Genomic DNA, 20,025 nt, shown 5'->3' with positions numbered 1-20,025 from the left:
CAGATGGAAGAGTTTTGCAATGGCTGGCTCTCCAAAGACTGTCAGTAGCTCTGACGGAATGTTATCTACTCCCGTGGTCTTCCTCCGACTTAAGTCTTTCAGTGTTTTGTCGAATTCTTCACGCAGTATCTTATCTCCCTTCTCATCTTCCTCTACATCCTCTTCCATTTCCATAATGTTGCCCTGAAGTACATCTCCCTTGTACAGACCCTCCTATATACTCCTTCCAACTTTCTGCTTTCCCTTCTTTGCTTAAGATTTGTTTTCCATCCGAGTTCTTGATATACATACAGGTGGCTCTCTTTTCTCCAAAGGTCTCTAATTTTCCTGTAGGCGGCATCTGTCTTTCCCCTTGGGATATATGCTTCTAAATCCTTACATTTGTCCTGCAGCCATTCCTACTTAGCCATTTTGCACTTCCTATCAATCTCATTTTTTAATGCGTGAATTCTCTTTCGCCTGCTTCATTTACAACATTTTTATGTTTTCTCCTTTGATCAATTAAGTTCTGTATCTTGTGTTACCAAAGGATTTCTACTAGCCCTCCTCTCTTTACCTACTTCATCCTCTGCTGCTTTCACTATTAGTAACCATACTACTTCTACTGTATTCTTTTCCCTCGTTTTTGCCTAATGCTCCCTCAAACACTCTACAACCTCTGGTTCTTTCCATTTATCCAGATCCCATCTCCTTAAATTCATGTCGTACTTCAATTTTAATCTACAGTTCATAACCAATAAAATGTAATCTGAGTCCACATCTGTTCCTGGAAGTGTCTTACAATTTAAAACCTGGTTCCGAAATCTCTGTCTCACCATTATACACTGAAGCGCCAAAGAAACTGGTATAGGCATGCGTATTCAAATACAGAGATATGTATTGTTTATTGTATCGACAGGTTCAACTATCCTGTTTCTCAGCTCTTTAAGAGTAGCTGCCACAGGTGGGACAGAGACTGTCTTATGTAGCCCCAAGAAATAGTTCGTGGAGTCTGGTGACATGGGAGGCCAAAAGCAATAAACAAGATCTTGTTGTGCACCTTTCCCAATCCAACGTTGTGGGATGTTGTTAAGATAAAGCCAAGTCTCAACGTAAAGTGAGGCGGGGCGCCGTCATCCATAAAAATGCAGCTACTGGAATCTTCGCGAAGTTGAGGAATAAACAGTTCTGCAGCATGTCCAGGTACAACATACCCATCACAGTTTCCTCCGCAAAAATGAAAGGTCCATAAACACTGTGAACAGAAATGGCAGAAAACACGTTCAGTTTCGGCGAGTCTTTTTCACGTTCGACGACGACGCCAGGATTTTGTGACCCTCCAAATTCTTACGTTTTGGCTGTTAACTTAACCCGATGGATGAATCGTCAATTCGCCCGTAAAGATGAGTCGTTCGGGAAGATGATCTCTGTTACATCCTAAAGAACTGAAATGCGAAATTTGTGTACCTTCTGCTCTAATCGCCGGGAGGCAGTCACCAGATAACTGCAACTTGTAAGGCTCCATACACAAGCGTCGTTTCAGAACACGTCACACCGTTGTTTAAGGGAGTTGAAGTTCCTGGCCTGCCCGTCTTTTAGATTTCCGAGGACTTCGTGTGAATGCATTTCGGATAAGCTCGACATTTTCATCAGACGTGCAAGACGTCCAGTGCTCTTCCCTTCGGATATGCAACCACCCCCCAAGAATTTAGTATACCAATCACAAATCTGCTTGTGCGGAGGCAACTTCTTGCTGAATCGAAGGCGGAATGCACGTTGCACTTGAAAAATGGATTGACTTCACGCAAATTCCAGCACACAAAATGATTTCTCTTGTGGTGTAGTCGCCATGTTGCTACAAACAATAGGGGAGCTGTGTAGAACCGTCGAATTTTCCTCAACGGAGTGACACGCGCAATGTGTTTCTTTTATAGTTTGCCGGTAATAAACAACCGATAGTTGTGCTTTCTTTTTTTAATCACCTAGTACAAATGGCTCATGTCTCACGCGACCCACGGCAAAAACTCTATTTTACACACTTGGCCATCTGGAGCTCCCACTTCTTTCGCTTTATTTTCTGGTCAAGCCCTTAACATATCATAAATCTGGACGAAGTAGGTGATACGATTAGGCGCGATCCCCTTGTGAGGTGAAGAGGATGAGAGGATTTCGTTTCGGGCGGCATCTAACCAGTCAGAAGACTGATGGCGCGCACACACACACACACACACACACACACACACACACACACACACAATTTATGTATGTCAGAAGTTATTGTCACTGTATAGAAATGCGGGATGGTCCGCAGAGGACCTACATTTGGTGCCGAGAAGGTAACATATTGCGTATAAATAAGCTGGAAGATCAATTATTGTTCAATTACACGACTGTCTATCAATCACTGGAAACTAACAACCATAAAAATATAGCAGTATCCCTACGAAGCGACAATCTGGGAAGTCAATGTCAAGTAGTTATAACAACAAAAGATGCCAGGACGAGATTCATTGGAAGAAACAAGACTATGTATTTTACCCGCGAGAGAAGTGGCTTACAAGACTCTTTCGATCGATTCTCGACTGTTATTTTTCTGGAAAACTTACCGGATAGGATAAACCGAGTAGATAGAAAGAGCTAATCAAACTCCACTGGTAGCCGCCGCAAGACCAGCGTTATACACCGGACAGAGGATTACTGTCATATTCAGTGAGCGTACTTTCCACCAAGAGTCCTGCAATACATTACATCCCTCCACAAATATTTGGCGTAATATCAGAGAAATTCGAATTCCGGGAAATCTTACCGACTGCTGTTCTTTCCACGACGCATTCGCACACGGAAATAACAGTTTACCCGAAATATTCCCCGCCACACACCGTAGGGCGTAGTACATAGCTATGAACGATCAACCCCCCCCCCCCCCCGCCCCCCTTCTCCAGAAGCGATGTGGATGACACTGAGACACGTAATTTCATATAAGAAACATGGGGGCCGCAAATTTCGTGAAATACCCGAAGAGTGGATATGAATGTTCAACATGTGACGTCACATCCAAAATACAGAGGGTTTTTCGAGAGCGTGCATGAAGGGACAACTGTGCGATGTGCAATAATTGCATTCAAACAAACGGTGCAAATTACGACCACCTTTCGTAAAAACGATCTGTTGTAAACGTAGAAGTTGCGAAAGTATTGTTCTCTCTGTCATCAAGGAAAACCTGTTCTTATTTTGTGTTTCTTTCCTTTTGTCCCTTCTTTTTTTATTCACTGACCTTATCTAGTAAATAAGGAAAACATGCGTCCTTTACTGGTAACGACGCATCTTACACAGAGTTACTTGTGACGTAATACGGCAGGTTTTTGCTGTGCTATACTTTGCAATAAACCAGCGGAGACCGTGAGACGAGTAAATGAATTAATAAATCCAAACTGCAATGTAAGCACGCAACTGTCGCATTCAATGAAGGAAAAAAAATATATACTGCTTGCCAGACGCAAGACTAACACTGAGCCCCGTACGTAGAAGTCGCGCACGTAGGCCGGAATCCACACCGACTTGAATACTTCACTTTGATTGGGATGATCAGACCGACAGCCTCAACCGCTGCACGTTCGGCGAGGTACGTCATCTGGTGACGTCACATGTTCAAATCTGTCATCCCTTTTGTAGTATTTATCGACATTTGCAACCCCATATGTATTACATTAAAATACTTGTCTCAGCTTCATCTACGTCGCTTCGGGTGTTTTTAAACGTGAATGCGAATCACTCTGTTGATGTTGACTACTCTTGAAGCGATTTGTGCACGGGTAACTCGTCACCTTGAGGCGATTTAAAGGATGACAGTTCTACATACATTGTGAAGGCAGAAAATACGATACGAAACTAGCGGAAACTACTGTTATCAGAAGAAGAGTAGCACGTTGTGGAGGTGGTGGTAGTTGTACACGATGTGGATAATAGTGGCTCACATGGCGATGTAATAGGTCCGCTAGGACATCACAGTTACCGCCGTTTACAAAATCACTGCAAAGCGACTGCACATGCCGTAGAGGCGGATTCTTGGGGGCTTTTAAATTCGCAATAAGTAACACACATACATCTGCTTCTCAAGCAGCAAAGCAACTTGTTACAAAAAGAATAGAAAGTTAAAAAGGATGTTAACAAAATATACATCAGTTTCCTTGAGAAATGAGTGACAAAATTTCAAGCATAACTTCAAGTGCTGTAATCAAACAGTACTGACAGAAGAAAATTGTGCCGCCTACGGACAACAAAAATTGTAACGCAGCAAGACCCATACGATTTAGCATTTTTAAGTGGCTTTCGGTAATTACTGTAAAACATAATGGCACAACACTTTGCCGCCCAGACTTACAATCAGTTTCTTTCTAATCTTTGACCTATTCGCGTGATGTTTTATCTCTCCGTCTGCAATACACGAAGTGATAAGTGATAAAGTTACAACACTGTTTTCTTGGGCCAACTGTTAACGTTTGGAGGATCTTACAAGGTGACCTTAAGAACTGCCCTGCTTTAACTTTCTTGATACTTAACAGGATGTGACGAATGGCGCCGGACATCGAATTCCTGAAGCAATACTACGAATTCTCAAAACCAGACGACAAAATCGCCGTTGGAGATTTGATAGTTTCTAAGCGCTGTTAAGTATGAAACATTTATTTTTAACGAAATCGTCCGCAGCTCAGAGAGTAGTGTAATCAGATTGTAATCGAATTCGCTGGTTCGAATCTTGTTAGAAGCTAACTTTCTTTGAACTCATTTTTAAATTCTGTGTTTATTAAAAAACAGAAACGATAATTAACAAATACTGAATCATCATTATTTAATAAAAATAACTTTTTTAATTGCTGGTTGTACGAAAATAAATTATAATTTGATACATACACGAGAAATGTCATTCTGTTAAAAGAAAAAAATTATTCGCTTCAATAAAACTGTTGTTTCTAAAAAAAAATTGATTTTTCTGTTTGATGTTTGGCACTTTTGTACTGAACTTCAATTTATCGTTAATACTCGAATTGTCAAGCGAATAGTAATTAAAAATTTCCTGCTCTAAAAAATTACATTTCCATACTTAACATTTCCATTTTTAAATAAATAGGCAAATAAAAAATTATAAAAAAATGTTACTAGCGAGTGTTGAACAATCGACGTCATAATTACAATCCGCTTACGTTGCGCACTGAGCTACTGATGAATTGTATTAATAAACTTCAAGTGTTTCGTACTTAACAGCACTCTGAAATCATGAAATCTTGCAAAACGATTAGTTCTGTTTGTTTTTCCAATCTCACCGCACTGCATTACAATATTTATGAAACTAAGGTCTGCGTACTGACCCTCAAATTCCTCTAAGTATGCAGAAAACTGGAGAGGGACACTTGTTAATAGCATTGATTAGTTTTTTTACTACGGTAAACACTGTATAAACGCTTTACGTGCACAGTATTTAACATCATTCGCGCCTCCCCCCCCCCCCCCCCTACCCCTGTATGTGTGTGTGTGTGTGTGTGTGTGTGTGTGTGTGTGTGTGTGTTTTAAACATGTTTGGTGCTTAACGCCAAATGTACGAGCTGAGGACTTTATTCTCGAATCAGAAACATACAAATTTACAGTTGTCATACACATCAATAAATACATACACACAAATTGTATTTATATTACATGTGCCCAGTACTTTGCAACCTCCAAGGCGCTTGGAGTGGCTTGCCCGAGATCAATCTTCATGCAGGATGTAGGGCACAAAAGACACTGGAGCACGTGGCTTGTGGTTTGTTCTTCTCCACAATCACAGGACGTATCTTCTGTTATGAAGCCCCATCTCTTCAGGTTGTCTCTGGATCGTCCAACTCCTGATCGTAATCTGTTTAAAGATTTCCACACCAGCCAGCTCTCGTTGTGCCCAGGTGGTAGTTCTTCAGCTTCTGGCGTCTGCAAGTGAGGCGTCGACTTCTTCCATAACTCCAGCCTTGCCTTCTCTGGTCAAATGGTGAGCTTCTCGGATGTTCTCAGGAAGCTCTTTCGCCATCTCAGCCTTTGCTGTGGTGGATTATGCCCGTGCAGTGGATGGGCACTGTCCTGTTCCACTTTCAGTCTCCCCTTGTTGGCAGCCATTGTTCTGCGTATCCATGGTGGCGCTATTCTAGCCAGGCAGTTGGGGTAGGTCTTAAGCAACTTGTGATCAACCTGCAGGTTTCGTTGAGAGCAATGTCTACTTGTCTGGCATGAGATGACCTGTACCAGACTGGAGAAGCATATTCAGCAGTAGAAAAGCACAGTGCCATTGCAGAACTGCAAATAGTTTGTGGATGTGATCCCCACTGTGTCCCCGCTAGTTTGCGAATTAGGTTGTTTCGAGCGGAGATTTTCATTTTGGTGTTCTTGCAGTGAGTTTTGAATAGAGTTCTGTCCAGAGTGACTCCCAAGTATTTAGGTGCGTGATGATGCTGGAGTTGGATGCCTGACCATGCAATATGTAGCTCACGATTAGCTTCCCTGTTCCTTAAATGAAAGGCACACACTTGTGTCTTCGAAGGGTTTGGTCTGAGTTGGTTCCGATTGTAGTAGCTTGACAGTGTTCTAAGTGCTGTTGTCAGGTTTCTTTCCACTCTTTCAAAGCATTAGCTTTGTGTAGCAAGGGCTATGTCATCTGCATATAAGAATCTCCTTGTGCCTGGGGTCAATGGCTGGTCGTTGGTATAGATGTTGAAAAGAAGTGGAGCCAAGACGCTTCCCTGAGGTAGTCCATTTTTCTGCGCTCTCCAGCGACTGCGTTGTCCTTGAAATTCAACAAAAAACCTGCGGTTTTAGAGGAGGGTGCTAAGTAGTCTAACGAGGTGGGCGTTGTTGATCATATTGTATAGTTTTGCATGGAGTAACCGATGATGGACAGTATCGTACGCTGCTGTGAGATCCACGAAGACCACGCCCGTTACTTGACGGGTTTCAAAACCATCCTCTATAAACTGAGTGAAATTCAGAAGTTGCCCTGTGCAGCTTCTATTTGGTCGAAATCCTGCTTGTTCGGCTATGAGGAGAAGGTCTATTACTGGTAGGATTCTATTCAGAATCATACGTTCGAACAGTTTATAAAGGTGACTCAAAAGGCTAACTGAGGACAAAGTATTCGTATAGTAACAAAAAGATATCATATTTTTAGATCCAGTTTACCTCGTAGCTTTCTACTCGAGCTGCCTTACTTCTGACAATGCTTTGCGCAAGTGAAAAATATTTATTAAATTGTGTTTCGGATACCATATTGAATTAATTATTAATTTCTCGATTTATAGGAAGGCTAGTGTACAACTGCTCCAATACGACAATGCATAGTACAACACAGTCATGCCCAAACAAGGTTTCGGTTCCATCACTACTTTATTAGGAGAGTAAACAACAATCACGTAGCTCTTAACGTTTCAACGGACGGAGTATTTGCCGCTGATGGAAAACCAAGCTTGAGCACTGGTGAAGTAATGTGTTTTAATACGATAAGACGGCTTCAACACGTGCATGATTTCTGCAGGAGCTATATTTTCTTGTCTCACCTCACAGTCTCCGTCTAGACTATGAGCAGCATTTAAGGAAGTAAACGCGATACATTAATACGGTTCAGTCCCCCCCCCCCCCCTTAAGTGTGTATCCTTTTAGAGCAGTGGTTCCCAGCCTTACTGAGATCATAGCCCCAGAGTGCAATCCGATCGATATTAGCTGGTACCCCCCGCTCCATCGATCCCTCTCCACCCGCCACCATCAGCGTTAGCACTTAAATTTTAGAAAGAAAAAATTTTCTTCGGAAAAGTTTATTTTTAAAATGATGAAAGATATATGATATTAACAGTTTGTACGTGTCTAATTAAACCACAAACTTGTTCTAACATCTTTTTTTTTGGAGAATGATGAAGCAACTGTCAGTGAATCTCGAGTGGTACCTACGACGACTCCTCAGAAAAGGAAGCTAACTATCCATATTGAGAGTAGAGGCTTGTTGCAGAAACTGATTTCTCTGCAGCCCTCTTCTCCTTATCGACACGTGCTTCACACACACGCTAGCACCGTCAGTTAAAATCAACCAATTTAAAATGTGTGCGCTAAAGATGCTGTTTGTAAATTATATGATTGCTATACTCCTTACTTCTGATCTGGCAGAAATTGGGAGACTTCAGACTGCCAATGCTTTATTTCCGACCACTGCTGCTGCTACTAGAATGAGATTTTCACTCTCCAGCGGAGTGTGCGTTGATATGAAACTTCCTGGCAGATTAAAACTGTGTGCCGGACCAAGACTCGAACTCAGGACCTTTACCTTTCGTGGGCAAGTGCTGTACCATCTGAGCTATCCAACCACAACTCACGCCCCGTCCTCACAGCTTTACTTCTGCCAGTACCTCGTCTCCTACCTTCCAAACTTCATAGAAGCTCTCCTGCGAACCTTGCAGAACTATCACTCCTGGAAGAAAGGATATTGCGGAAACATGGCTTAGCCACAGCCTGGGGGAGGTTTCCAGAATGAGATTTTCACTCTGCAGGAAGTTTCATATCAGCGCACACTCCACTGGAGAGTGAAAATCTCATTCTGGAAACATCCTCCAGGTTGTGGCTAAGCCATGTCTACGCCATATCCTTTCTTCCAGGAGTGCTAGTTCTGCAAGGTTCGCAGAAGAGCTTCTGTGAAGTTTGGAAAGTAGGAGAAAAGGTACTGGCAGAACTGAAGCTGTCAGGCACGGGTCGTGAGTCGTGCTTGGGTAGCTCAGATGGTAGAGCACTTGCCCACGAAAGGCAGAGGTCCTGGGTTCGAGCCTCGGTCCGGCACATAGTTTTAATCTCTCAGGAAGTTCTACTACTACTACTACTACTACTACTAATAATAAAAATAATAATAGTAATAATAATAATAATAATAATAATAACAATAATAATGTGTGAGCCGTACAGTAGTATACTTGTAGTTACTGTTGTGTTGTGCTTTCAGTTGCGAAGTAAATACGCACGCAAGCAATTTCTGATCCATTGTGAGATCTACTTAACACTCGAAAATGGCGTATTCATGAGATATTTTTGCGTATGAGACATATGTGTGTCAATTTTAGCGCCACAGATGCGCGATACAAGGTACAAAGAATGTGTATAGTGAGTGGACTATGCGGAGACGACGTTCACAATTCTTTACAGAAGCTGTAACCTCCACCACACAGGTTCACATCTTAATACAAGTACTGTATTTAAAAATAAATGTTTTACAGTATTACGAACCGACCGATACACAATCGAATCGTTTTCTTTTTAATCCCTCAGAAAATTTCACTGTAACGTTCAGGGTTAATTACCCCCGGGTTTGGAACCACTGCCTTAGAGGAATGGTCACTGTGTTTAGCAAAGTTATGGGCGGATGGACAATGGCTGTACTCTATCGTCTGGAGTGATTCTGCCTAGGTGAAAAAGTGATGTTCCCGTCGAACAGCAATCCATGCTGCCCGCTTCATCTAAAGCTTCTCCTGACCTTTGCTACTTGCGAGCAACAGGTGTCGCTGTCTGATAACTACGGCTGTAAGACGTAACTTCGCTCTTAGCCTAAATACTGGCAACAGAGATCGCTTATCACCATCACGCTCTCTCGCCAATGGGCACCTAATTCGCTGAAATGAGAGTATTTGGAGATCTTCGGTGATATACTGGGTACATGATTTTAATAGATGGAAATCTTGTTTTACCTGCGACACCCATTTGCCCCTGACGCAATCAGTAATACTAACGTCACTGAATTATTTTGTAGTAAACAAACAGTTTGAAAAGGCAGGTATTGCTAACATCTCAGCTTGTATTACTATCATTCACGCGTTCATCGAAAAAAAAAAAGTTCTATCTGCTGCCAGTCTCCACTTCACCTGAATGCTTCACATCAAATTACTGCTATTATCATTTCTTGGAACTACGGTGAAAGCTACACTGCGAACCAAAAAATTGTTAAGACAAGACCAAAATAGCAAACTGGCGGCTGGTTCAATCCGCAGTGTACCGTTTTACTTGTAAGAGCTTTAAAACATGAAATTGACTGAAGTATTTACGAGGACCCAACGGTACCAGTAAATACACAGTTTCTCAAACCGATGCGACACCTCGAAGTCATGTCATCGAAAACTCATTTCTTTCACGCGACTCAGTCTATACATAATTTTCAATTAGCACACCCATTTGATTACAGATTATCTTCAGATGTGAACTTTGCACGAATCATGTTGAAAGTCTGAAGTAATCGGCACACCGCGATAAATCTCTTATGCAACGAGTGACTGTTCAAAATATGCGTAGGCCGGACGACATGGGTACTCAGAAAAACTGACACTTATTTTAACACCTGTATCAATTATAATAGATAAACATTAGAAGTAAGAAAACTGAAGGAAGTCAGGCATATTCACCGGAAGTCTAAGAAGTATACAGAAGCTACATTTCGGAGAATACCCACTTCAGACAATGTTATCATATGACAACATTCGACATTTACGTAAATGATAAGCTTGAGAAAGATAAATCGTAAAAGTTAAAAGTCATTCTAAGACTCAAGCTCACCTGTGAAGCCATCGCTGAAAATGCAAGACAGAGCGACGATGCTCGGCTGTGAGGTATAATGTTGAGTTCTTGCGAAGGGAGAAATTTTCATCACTAGTGCGTGGCCAGCACAGGGAGAAATGTGGTTGTCAACAGCCTACGGTTATAATAATATTCACTAATAACGACATTTGAACGCCGAATCTCTCCGTAGTGTCACACGAAAGTAGAGTATATGGTAATGCGTATGAAACACAACGTAAAAAATTGAGTGAGATTGAGAATGTAAGACGGACCAGGCGATGTTTTTTAGTTTTTTTCGGACTTAACGGATCAAATAAGCTCAGGTCATAAACAAGACTTAAAAAGGGTCACATTCTAGAGAAACCACCAATGGTTCCTAAAGTTAGTTGACATACAGGAGTCTGAACGGGTAGTGGGTGGATAAAACTTTAGCGAAGAGTGACAATGAACACTGACCGTTAGTCAAAAAGCAATCAACATAGTGCAAAGGTAAAATGAACAACCTAAACGACCCGCTTCATTAGAGGCCTTTCGGTAAGAGTTTTTAAGAAAGTAGACCTCCTTCGCCATGTCTACAGCATGGGCTAAATCTGACAAAACCTTTGATAGCTTAGATGACAAACGAACATTAAAATGTAATGAGTTAAAAAGTTGACACTGGTTCAGAAAGTGGTGTATAGTCAGCAGTTCGTTACAATGACAGTGAAGTGGTGCGGGATCGTGGGCTTGACAAATGACGATGGTTCAAAAGACAGTACCCAGTACGAAATTTAGTAAAAATTATCTCCTAGCCATGAGATGGGCGACACGAAGTCGCCCAAGCCGTTAAGAAGAGTTTTAATTTTGCTGAGCATATTTCTACGGATAGCCTAATGGTAAAAGGACTGCTCAAGGAAAGTTAGAATTTCATGTTCCAGTATTCTTTGTACCAATTTTTAATTTCCCATTTCAGACGCATATGACACTACCTGCGAACTGTCCGGTAGACAAAGGCGTTTAGCTCGATGGCTTCCTACGTCATATTCTAGAGGAGTAACCTCAATAACGGCAGCACTTCCCTTCCTTCCAAACCCTAATCGTTTGTAACAGCTCAAACGAAGCATTATCCAACCCAAGCAACCACCACCACCATTTAAGTACACTAAGGTGACAAAAGTCATGGGATACCTCCTAATAATCGCATCGGACCTCCTTGTCCGGTGTTGTGCACCAACTCGATGAGGCATGGACTCAACAAGTCGTTAGAAGTCTCCTGCAGATGTACTGAGCCATGTTGGCCCTATAGCCGTCCATAACTGCGAAAGTTTTGCTGGCACAGAATTTTGTGCAGGAACTGACCTCTATATTACGTCCCATAAATGTTTGATGACACTCATGTGGGGCAACCTCGGTGACCAAATCATTCGCTTGAACTGTCCGGAATGTTCTTCAAACCAATCGCAAACAACTGCGGCCCCACGACATGTGAACGGCCTATTGTCGCCCATAAAAATTCCATCGTTGTTTAGGAACATGAAGTCCACGAATAGCTGCAAATGGTCTCCAAGTAGCCGAACATAAGCAACTCCAGTCAGTGAACGATTCAGTTGGATCAGAGGACCCAGTCCATTCCATATGAACAGAGCTCAAACCATTATGGAGCCACCACCAGCTTGCACAGTGCCTTGTTGGCAACTTGGGTCCGTGGCTTCGTGGGGTCTGCGTCACATTCTAACACTACAATCAGTTCTTTTTACCAACCAACTGACATCGGGACTCATCTGACTAAACCACTGTTATCATGTCGTCTAGGATCCAACCGGTATGATCAAGAGCCCAGGAGAGATGCTGCAGGCGATATCGTGCTGTTAGCAAAGGCACTCGCGTCGATCGTGTGCTGCCTTAATCCATTAACGCCAAATTTCGCCGCACTATCCAGACGGATACGTTCGTCGTACGTCCCACATTAACTCCTGCGGTTATTTCACGCAGTGTTGCTTGTCTGTTAACACCGACAACTCTCAACTTCACGCAAACGCCGCTGCTCTCGGTCGTTAAGTGAAGGTCGACGGTCACTGCGTTGTGCGTGGTGAGAGGCAATGCCTGAAGAGTGGTATTCTCGGCACACGCATGACACTATGGATCATGGAATACTGAATTCTCTAACGAATTCCGAAATGCAATGTCGTATGCATCTACCAATCTACCGCCAACTAGCGTTCCACAATCAAAGGCTGTTAATTTCCGTCGTGCGGCCTTAATCCTGTCGGAAACCTTTTCAGATTAATGACCTGAGTACAAATGACAGCCCCGCCAAAGCGCAGCCCTCGTGGATGCTATACCACCGCCATTTTTGTGTGTAGATATAGCTATCCCATGACTTATCACCACAGTGCATGTCTATACGCATTGTTTGAATTTGGCGTTAATTCTGCCAAGAATTCTAAATTATCTTTTTCTGATTGTTAACCGGACACGACAATTTTTGTTTTCTGGGCATTAGACCGTGGTCCTAGGCATATTTCTCTGCCGAGCATGTTAAAGACTGGAGACATTAGAGGCTATAACCACTTAGAAAAGAGTTACAATCTGGAACGAACTACACAGGCCGAACTGTTTACATGTATCCACGCAATGATCTGTTCATGGCATCATCAGCCAGCTGCCTAAGACAGCTGAGTCGTGTCTGCTTGTCTCCTGTAGCTTTTATTGAGAAAGAGTTAGTGCTGAATAAAGCAAACGGCGCCAAGTCCCACAACTTCTCTAATTTCAATCCTCCTTTTCTGTTTAAATTGTTTTAGTGCTTCTGAATTTCTATGGCCTCTAAACATCCTAGCATAGTTATGATTGGATCCTGTCATAACAACAGTATGGCCGGCCGCGGTGGCCAAGCGGTTCTAGGCGCTTCAGTCCGGAACCGCGCGACTGCTACGGTCGCAGGTTCGAATCCTGCCTCGGGCATGGATGTGTGTTGTGTGATGTCCTTAGGTTAGTTAGGTTTAAGTAGTTCAAAGTTTTAGGGGACTGATGACCTTAGATGATAAGTCCCATAGTGGTCAGAGCTATTTTTTGAACAACAGTATTGGAGAAACGATTTTTGTGGTTCCCAGTCCCGGCGCTACTGTTGATTTATCAGTGTTGCCGAGCCGACAATTCCTCTTTTTTTTCCTTAAGGCGGGTGTTATGATTCTTTTCGTAGTTCGAACGCCCACCTGACCGCATATGGAAGGAATTTTATATACGTCTGCTGTGGCAACAGGCAGGCGTATGTCCTTTGCTGTGTTGAAAGATTCACGCACCTTTCTTGTTACTTTAAACACCGTTAATACTGTCTGAGTACTCCACTGATGCGATCTGTAACTGTTTTTACGAAAGGGAGCAAAACTTTTCCTATAGTTGGTTCATTTCATTATAACAACAGGTCTTTTATGCCGTAGTGCTTTATTTACCTGTTTAACAGTGTGGCCTTTTCTTCTGTCGGCAGTTTTTAAATGCTTGGAGCTAAAGTTACACTGGTTGACAGATTCTTTTAGCCCGCTCCACCAACGTTCCGATCACTCCTCTTTTCTGCTTCAGACTGTGATTGGAATTTCTTTGACGGTATGTATCCGGGTGAGTGGGCTTTCTGTACACTTTGTACTATAAAGTTCCGACGGGTTTTGTAAGTTTCTGTACATACAAAAACTAAATCTGACATTGTTTCTGTTTTTGATTTTACATTAGAATTAATATCACTCAGAAAATTAATAAAGCGCCTCAATTCAGCTAAGTTTGCACTACGCAATATTACTGCTACAGGTGGTTTAAAAATGAAGGAACTTTATTTTGCTCACTTCCATTCACTTATGGGTTACGTAACTTTTTTTTGTGAAACGCAACATGCAGGAGCATTATTCTCGAAACACAGAAGCGTGTTGTAATCATTATATCTGGTACTAGCTTTAGGACAATTTGCAGAGACCTCTTAACAAAACTTTGTGTCCTGATAAATACTTAGGACCGAATAACTTTGGGAAGACTGCAACCGCTTCTCATTAGTACAGGAAAAAAAGGCATATACGAAGGTTAAAAGCTGGACTCAACATCAGACATGTTGTCGAATACGACTGGATTACAGAACTTACATAGGACAACTCCCCGTAATCCACTGAACTCTTATATTCATTCACTGGAACACTTAAATCTTTTAATTTATTTTATAATTAGCTTTGTACTACAATAGTCATTCGTAGTGTCAAGTCACGTCACTGTATTGCCCTTTAATAAAATAGACGTGGTGGACTTCATTCTACGAGCTAAAGATCGATAGACTGCAAGTAATGTAATGCGATGCTCCTGTTCTTAATATGCTGACGCGCACAAGACACTCAAACTTTAGCTACTAAATGAAATTCCATATATTAGGCCACTGGTGAAACTTCCTGGTAGATTAAAGCTGTGTGTCGGACGGGACTCTTAACACAGAACTTGGCGTTCGACAAGATTCTGGGTTTGAATCTCGGTCCGGTACTGCCAAGAAATTTCAAAACAGCGCACAATCTGCTACTGAGTGAAAGATTAGTCAGGTGAATGATAATCAACCTTTTTGCAGAAACAAGTACGTTGAAGGGTACTCACTTCCCGGTTAACTCGTCCTTCGCAAGTAGCCGCTCTCCTGCAAACAAACACATCAATTACGCACGGGATAAATCCAACACGCATGTAGAGCAATATGAAGGCTCATTTGCACATGTAATTGTAAATTCAATCAAAAATGTAAAAAAAGAGCTGTAGTGAACACGCACTTCATTTTCAACAAAAACCCGCCAAATTTAAAAGGATGCAAGATTTCCAAATTGGCATTCTTCTACAGAAGCTCGAAATTTAGCACGGGCTTCAGTGCGAGACGCCTATAACAGTTTCCACAACGAAAGTTTGTCTCGAAACCTGGCAGAAAATCCAAAGAGATTCTGGTCGTATGTGAAGTATGCTAGCGCCAAGACACAATCAGTGCCTTCTCTGCGCGATAGCAATGGAGATACTATCGACGACTGTGCCTTCAAAACAGAGTTACTAAACACAGCCTTCCGAAATGGCATCACGAAAGAAGACGAAATAAATACTGTCACGTAGAGGAAGGTGTAAGTAGATGAATGACGAACACTAACTTCACTTAAAGGTTTATTCGGCACTTGCACATACAAGAGTGCGAAACGAACTGCCTCCGGCCAGAAAACATACGGTATATATACAACTACAGAACATTCCAGTACAATGATTCTTGCCATTTGTGGATACTTCTAAAATGTACTCGAACCGAATATAGAAATTAAAATTTTACGGTTCAGGTGAGTTTTGAACTCACGACCTTCCATGCAACAGTGTAGTTCCATAACCATTACACTCGGCGACTGTGCTACTCAGCTTCTGCTGCGACAATATTCAAGAATTCGAATCAAGAACAGCTGCCAACAGGTGTAACGTAGAAGTGGATATCCTCGGGTTAGTGAAGCAATTCAAATCATTTAATAAAAGCAAGTCTGCTGGTCCACACTGTATACCAAGTAGGTTCCTTTGAGAGTATGCTGATTCAATAGCTCCATACTTAACCATCATATACAACCGTTCGCTCGACGTAAGATCCGTACCCAAAGACTGGGAAGTTGGACAGGTCATACCAATATTCAAGAAAGGTAGTAGGATGGGTTGGGTTGTTTGGGGAAGGAGACCAGACAGCGAGGTCATCGGTCTCATCGGATTAGGGAAGGATGGGGAAGGAAGTTGGCCGTGCCCTTTCAGAGGAACCATCCCGGCATTTGCCTGGAGTGATTGAAATCACGGAAAACCTAAATTAGGATGGCCGGACGCGGGATTGAACCGTCATCCTCCCGAATGCGAGTTCAGTGTCTAAGTTCTAGGGGACTAATGACCTCAGCAGTTGAGTCCCATAGTGCTCAGAGCCATTTGAACCATTTGAACGGATTTAGAAAACATCGTTCTTGTGAGACACAACTACCTCTTTACTCGCACGAAGTGTTGAGTGCTATTGAAAAGGGAGTTCAAATTGATTCCGTATTTCTGGCTTTGTGGATGGCTTTTGACACTGTACCTCACAAGCTGCTTGAAGTGAAATAGCGTGTCTATGGAATATCGTCTCAGGTATGTGACTGGATTTGTTATTTCCTGTCAGAGAGGTCACAGTTCGTAGTAATTGACAGAAAGTCATCGAGTAAAACGAAAGTGTTTTCTGGCGTTCCCCGAGGTAGTGTTATAGGCCCTATATAAACGATTTGGGAGACAATCTGAGCAGCCGTCTTAGGTTGTTTGCTGATGACGCTATCGTTTATCGACCAGTAAAGTCATCAGAAGATCAAAACAAACTGCAAAACTATTTAGAAAATATATATGTACGGTGCGAAATTTGGCAATTGAACCTAAATAACGAAAAGTGTGAGGTCATCCACACGAGTGCTAAAAGGAATCCGATATACCTCGATTACACGATAAATTAGTCAAATATAAATGCCGTAAATTCAACTAAATACCTAGGAATTACAATTACTAATAACTTAAATTGGAAGAAACACACAGAAAAAGTTGTTGAGAAGGATAACCAAAGACTGCGCTTTATTGGCAGGACACTTGGGAAATGTAGCAGAGCTACTAAGGAGACTACCTACACTACGCTTGTCCGTCCTGTTTTGGAATACCGCTGCGCGGTGTAGGATCCTTAGCAGATAGGACTGACGGAGTACATTGAAAAAGTTGAAGGAATGACAGGATTTTGTATTATCGCGAAATAGGGGAGACAGTGTCACTTACATGACACAATGATTTGGGATGGACATCATTAAAATAAAGGCGTTTTTCAATGCGCAGAAATCTTCTCACGAAATTCCAATCACCAACTTTATCCTCCGAAAGAGAAAATATTTTGTCGACGGCGACCTACATACGGAGAAACGTTCATCATGATGAAATAAGGGAAATCAGAGTTGGTAAGGAAAGATATAGGTATTAGTTATTACCGCGCGCTGTAGGGTACTGGAATAATAGAGAATTGTGAAGGTGGTTCAATGAATCCTCTGCCAGGCATTTAAGTGATATGCAGGGTATTCATGTAGATGCAGACGTAGGTGTATGACTATTTGCTCTACTTGAAATTATGCAATCCACAGCAAAATTAGAGTGACTGTGTAAATTAATACTGCACAACGCAGCACGCCGAGAGCTTAATTCGGATTACAATTATTACAGCTGCGGCATTTCTCCAGTGCAGCAAGATTAAACACCGCTGACGAATATATTATCAAACAACGTTTGAGATAGTGGATCAACCCAATGACACGATATTTACGCTTCCCTCGTAGTAAGTGTGATGCCAATAACAAAACATCGAAGGGAAAAATCCAACGGTACATTCTTCGGTTTCGAGCCATCGTACTATGTAATTTCGTTCTTTCTACTCAATAATGTTTCGGAAGTCCAACTGGCCGTTGTTTAGTGCAACGCACGTTTTCGACGACTCATCTGCAGATGTTTCCGACGTACCCAGGTGAAATGGGGTGATAACAAGCTACGATGAACTACTCTACTAAATGCAGTTCTTCACAATGAACATAAAACTTATTTCAGGCTTACATACGAATGAAAACAACATACTGCAATGCAAACGCCTTTACTATTGTGCCAGAGGCAGTTCATGTCTGTAAATCAAATCTACAATGAAAGTATTCCTTTAAAAAGCACATTTAAATATGGACATGTTCTCATTTGCATGAACCATTTGGACGTGTTCGGCTTTGAATGATTTTTAAAAGCAAATCTTGTTTACTGAAGACAACAAACATCCTACTGTATAATGCTTGTTATACTACATCATATTACATATTTTTCACAATTTAGTATGAGGTATCATAAAAGAAATTATAAATCGACATCTCTAACATTGATATGCAGGGCTTTACCGAAAGTTGTGATCCTATTGTTGCTTCACAATTACTTAAAAAATTTCGAATTATCATAACAGAACACAGTGATTTAACAATGGCATTATTTATAATTAGGATCATTCTTTGAGGTAACTGTTATATTTAAACATACAAACCAGAAGTATCTTCTGAACAATCACAAGCAATTTCCTCTACCTCCGTGGTGAACAACATGGGTGTACCGTCAATGACTGAGGTATACCAACTTTAGTAATCTCGATTTTGTCAGTGTTCTCCGTAAATAGTTTACAATAAACCGTCAACTTCTTATTTCTTGTCATATGAAACTGGATAGCCGAGAAGTACTTCAGCACGGGGTTAAGGAAAGAGTTTTGTAATGGTCCATTCGCGTTTCTTTTTTAAGACTGCCGGTCTCATACATCTTGCTGGGACCTCTAGAATCCAGTTGCCTCCATATCGGTGAGAGAGTTTCCCATAGCTTCGTCCTTTGATATTGAAATTAGTTTCATTTCACTTATGTGATCTAAATTCCAATTGCATTTGGATAATAATTTCACATCTCTCACTCTCCAGTCTTCACCAAGGTTCTTACTTCACCCACAGACTGGTACAACTCATTATATTCCACTTTTCTTACAATTGTTGGACTTTTCCGTAGAAGTTTCTCTACTGTGCCGAAAATACAGTCAGCAGGTAAGTACCTGTGCCCTCTTAATAATAATTATTAGTACTATGCAATGTTATTACGAGGGAGCACAAAAGCGCAAACTGATGCTAACAGCTCTTCTGGGGGAGAACTTCTGACCGAGACTGGAATTCGTGTTTGCTCTGAACCATGTACACTTTGTGATCAAAAGTATCCGGACACCCCCAAAAATATACGTTTTTCATATTAGGTGCATTGTGCTGCCACCTACTGCCAGGTACTCCATATCAGCAGCCGCAGTAGTCATTAGACATCGTGAGAGAGCAGAAGGGAGCGCTCGCGGAACTCACGGACTTCGGACTTGGCTAGGTGATAGGGTGTCGCTTGTGTCATACGTCTGTACGCGAGATTTCCACACTCCTAAACATCCCTAGGTCCACTGTTTCCGATGTGATAGTGAAGTGGAAACGTGAAGGGACACGTGCAGCATAAAAGCGTACAGGCCGACCTCGTCTGTGGACTGACAGACCGCCGACAGTTGAAGAGAGTCGTAATGTGTAATAGGCAGTCATCTATCCGGACCATCACACAGGAATTCCAGACTGCATCAGGATCCAGTGCAAGTACTATGACAGTTAGGCGGGAGGTGAGAAGACTTGGATTTCATGGTCGAGCGGTTGCTCATAAGCTACACATCACGCCGGTAAGTGGCAAACAACGCTTCGATTGGTGTAAGGAGCGTAAACATTGAGCGATTGAACAATGTAAAAACGTTGTGTGTAGAGGCGAATCACGGTACACAATTTGGCGATCCGACGGCAGGGTGTGGGTATGCCGAATGCCCGCCGAGCACCATCTGCCAGCGTGTGTAGTGCCAACAGTAAAACTCGGAGG

At 42.1% G+C, this 20,025-nt stretch overlaps 1 protein-coding gene across 1 annotated transcript in view; it reads right to left on the bottom strand.

Annotated features, from left to right (window-relative positions):
* The window catches only part of LOC126418705 (putative fatty acyl-CoA reductase CG5065), a 487,119-nt gene that overhangs the window by 219,657 nt on the left and 247,437 nt on the right, over nt 1-20,025 (bottom strand). The window contains exon 2 of the mRNA XM_050085603.1: nt 15,172-15,208. The gene's annotated coding sequence lies outside the window, so the exon portion shown is untranslated. The remainder of the gene's footprint in view (nt 1-15,171; nt 15,209-20,025) is intronic.

Source organism: Schistocerca serialis, chromosome 9 (genome assembly GCF_023864345.2).
Source record: "Schistocerca serialis cubense isolate TAMUIC-IGC-003099 chromosome 9, iqSchSeri2.2, whole genome shotgun sequence".
Lineage (NCBI taxonomy): Eukaryota > Metazoa > Arthropoda > Insecta > Orthoptera > Acrididae > Schistocerca > Schistocerca serialis.
Note: the sequence above shows the minus strand (reverse complement) of the source record. Positions and strands in the feature narration are given on the sequence as shown.